Consider the following 4,115-nt stretch of genomic DNA (forward strand, 5'->3'; position numbering starts at 1 on the left):
AGCACATTCCCCATCCTCAGCAGGAGCTGGCTTTGCCAGCTGGTGCTGCTGGGAAAAAAGGCAGACTGTGCCTTCCCACAGCCTGGGGAGCTGGGTTTTTTACCACCACTTTTAGAATGTATTCTCTGTTGCTCTGTGAACAGCCTGGCTGAGGAGCTCTGGTTTTCCAGGCACCTCCGGAGGTTCAGCCCCTCCAGGTCCCTCTGGCCATGAACCTTCTCCAGCCTTGCCCACGCTGTTTTCCCAGCATTTTCTCTATCCCAGGGCAGCTCTGCAGGTCACACCAACACATCACACCCAGGCAGGGACAACAAATGAACCCTCATGTCCCTGAGTGAGCTTCAGAGATTTCCCTAAGAGATCAACCCAGCCCTAGGAGAAAGTTTCTGCTCCAGAAATTCTGGTGATCCAAATCCCATCATAAATCCAGGATGTTTTGCTGGCACAGAATGAGCTCCTGCCCCCTGGGTGCTCAGGTTGTACATTTGATATTGGAGCCTTTTCCTCCCCCTGCAGTGCTCCCACTGCCACGGGCAGGCATCTAAAGCACAAAGCCTTGACTTGCTGCCCAGAGGCAGAAACAGCCTCTTCCTCCTTTAAAAATATTAGTAAAACAAGTGAAATTAATAAAATTGAACTCAGTGAGAGCCCTGGGCGGGGTGTGCCAGTGCCAGGCTGGGCACCCATCCCTCACACCCAGCCACGGGCACACACCAGAGGAGCCACGAGGGAAGCACCTCAAAACCCTGCTGGATCCCATCCACTGCAGCAAAATGTCGTTTCCTTTGGGATCTGCAGATTTCTGGCTGTAAAAATTCCTGAGACTGAAGCACAGAGTGCCACAGCACTGAGCTCAGCCCTGCCCTCGGGTTTCTGTCCCTGTGCCACGGTGAGCTCGGAGCATTGCAGGTGGGATGATCACCCAGGTGAGCTCGGAGCACTGCAGGTGGGATGATGCCTGGCACTGGGGCTGGGGTGGTGTCTGAAACAGCCCCCACCCCTCTAAGCAAGGGCTCTGCCTCAGCTGGGATTTCACTCCCAGGAATGAGCTGCTGCAGGTGCCCTCCCCAGACCGTGGTCCCAAAGCAATCACCACCCACACTCTGCACACAGATACAGGATCCAGGGAGCGCTCAGAGCCCCTGCCAGGGCCTCAAGGGGCTCCAGGAGAGCTGGAGAGGGACTGGGGACAAGGGATGGAGGGACAGGACACAGGGAATGGCTCCCACTGGATGGATGGGATATTGGGAATTAGGAATTGTTCCCTGGGAGGGTGGGCCGGCCCTGGCTGTGGCTGCCCCTGGATCCCTGGCAGTGCCCAAGGCCAGGCTGGATGGGGCTTGGAGCCACCTGGGACAGTGGAAGGTGTCCCTGGAATGTCAGGGGTGGGATGAGATGGGACCTCCCGGATCCTTCCCACCCAAACCACTCCAAGATTCCATGAATGATTCAGAAGCAGCAGGGGATGTTCCACTGCTGAGGGAATTGGGAGCGCCCCAAGTTCTCCCTGTGAGCTCTCCCCACCCCTCCCAGCAGGCGCCCTCGGGGAGCACCAAGCTGCTGCTGCTCCAGGCAGTCACTGCAAGGAGCCCAGCCCTGAAGCGTGGCCTTCCCCCCGTGAGCACAGCACAATCCCAGTGACACACATGGAGCAGGTGGATTTTGGATGCTTCAGGGGGCTCCAGAGACAAGCAGGAAGCCAATCAGAGGGAACACACATATGAAAAAGGCTGGGAAAGGTGTAAAGCTGCAGCTGCTTCACCGGGAAACTCAATTGGTTTTTTGCAGCACTTGTCAACGTGCACCTGGGAGCCACAAGGAAACTGGGAAGCTCCAGGAGCCATTCCATGAACACCCCAACGTAGACATGGGAATATTTTGCCCAAAAATCCTCTCTGGCACCAAGACCCCCTTCCATGACACATCAAGAACCCAGCAGATGAAACACCCCATCCCAGCAAAGGAAGGAAAGAAGATCAGCAGCAGAAACCCGGGTGGTACTATAATTAACTTTTTTCTTTTATTTACACCACAAGAATAACAAGTTGTCATAATGTGGTACAAAATACTGGACTCCTAATAAAGTTGAAATTGAAGTCGGTACTGTCAGAGAAAGACACCATTGGCCAGTAAAAAAAAAAAACAAAAAGAGAAAAAGAAAAAAAAAACCAAACAAAAAAACCCCAAACAAAATAAAGAGAAAAGAGAAAAATAAAATAAAAATAAAGTAAAAACAAAGGAAGAAGAAAACGAGAATGAGAAAAATACTCCAACTCCACCAATTTAAAAGAAAGGACCGTCGGAAAGTCGAGCACAAAGAATGCTACCATCACTGAAAGGAGGGTCCGTACAGGGAGAGTGAAATTGTGTCTAAATTCCAGCGTAAACCGGTAGCTGCTACCAATGGTGACGTCATACTGAGCATGTATAGGTATAAAGTAGAATATAATATAGTTACAACTTTTTGATACTACATATCTGTAAATAAGCTCTCGGGTGAATAATGTTTCAACCCCTTCCCCCCCCTCCCCGCCCCCACTTTTATATATATATTATATATATAAGTTTGTCATCCTCATAAATTGGAAAATAGCGCCTCCACTATGGAGCACAGAAAAAGTGTTAATTTATTTTCTTTCAATAGGATACTTTTTTTTTCTTTTCATCATCAATATCAAAGACAAAGCGAAGATGAGCTGAGAATGAGCCCAACTTCATGACAATGAAGAAACACATTTTGCCTTTTGCTGTAAAGTCTTGTTTTTAAACCACAGTGTTGCACAGTACACGACTGCTTAAAGTGAAACCGAGCAAAAAATACATCATGTAAAAGTAATTTCTTAAAAAAGTTAACGCAGCTGTGCTGAAGAGTTAACTCTTTAAAGTCCTCCTCATCCATCCGTCCGTCCGCCCGTCCGTCCGGCTCCTCGGAATGAACGACTCTGTGTGTGTTGACACAAGGGTTGCATCCAACCTCCCCACCCAGCCGAGAAATCAAAGCAAAAACACCAACCCAAAGGAAAATAACAATAACAATAACAATAATAATAATAATGACACAGGCAGTTTACTTGGTGTGTTCGGCGTAGTTTCCCTAAAAACACTGTTTCCACATAAATACAATAAACTCTATTATTGGTAAGTCACAAGTGCTAGATAAACGTCTTAGTTTTTTTTCTTTTCTTCTTAAAATGAGAAATGTTTAAGTAGTCCTTTTTGTTTTTTTTATTTATTTACTCTTTTTAACAATAAAAAGCACAATTTCTTCTTATTAAGTTCAGTAAGACTCCAAAAGAAAAAAAAAAAAGAATTCCCACTCTCCTTCCTTGGTGTGTAGCTGTGTGGGTGAGTGAGTGAGTGTGTGACAACAACATCCCAACCTTTAGTCTCCACAAATGCCACGAGAGCCAAAAAAAAAACCAAAACAAAACCAATATAAAACCAAAACAAAACAAAAACCAACCCAAAGAAACCCCAAACCACCTCTTTTTTTTTTTGTTGTTTTTGTTTTCTTTTTCTCGTTATCGTTTTCAAAGCTGCCAAGTTTGGCGTGCAAAATCTGTATACAATATAAAGACATGCCAACCTTACAGACCATGCAACCTCAAGGTGTAGGAAACTTAAAAAAATATATTCATATATATTTATATATATATTTATATATATCAATGCCCGTAAAAGAACATGGGCCCAAAAAAGTTTACAAAAGGAAGAATGGAATGAGTACATGACCGTGACTAATAAAAAAAAGGAATGTTTTGTATCGAAAGTAAAAAAAAAAAAAAAAACCAATCAAACAAACAAAAAAAAACAACCAACCAAAAAACCCCCAATGGTTACTTGTGTACTGCAAACTGGGCCTCACTTCACTGTAAAGAGGATTGAAAGATGTTCCTTTTCTTCCCAAGCAGGTACAAAGGATGCCCTGGGCAGCACGTGCTGGGATGTGGGAGCACCCCGGGCTCCCAACCCCGCTGGCACGGCCGCCCCGTGGCAAAGTCATCTGAAATGAAGAAGCTTAATGGCTCAAAAAGGTGAAAAATCCCCCTGGAGAGCCTCAAAACGAGGGCTCCCTCCCTCCTCTCCGTGCCTGCACTGGCCCCGGAAAGCATCCC

The 4,115-nt window shown here is 46.5% G+C and overlaps 1 pseudogene; it reads right to left on the reverse strand.

Annotated features, from left to right (window-relative positions):
• The window catches only part of LOC102036840, a 9,527-nt pseudogene extending 6,332 nt beyond the window's left edge, over positions 1-3,195 (reverse strand).
• Between the last annotated feature and the right edge of the window lie 920 nt (positions 3,196-4,115).

Source organism: Geospiza fortis, unplaced genomic scaffold (assembly GCF_000277835.1).
Source record: "Geospiza fortis unplaced genomic scaffold, GeoFor_1.0 scaffold46, whole genome shotgun sequence".
In the NCBI taxonomy this organism is placed as follows: domain Eukaryota; kingdom Metazoa; phylum Chordata; class Aves; order Passeriformes; family Thraupidae; genus Geospiza; species Geospiza fortis.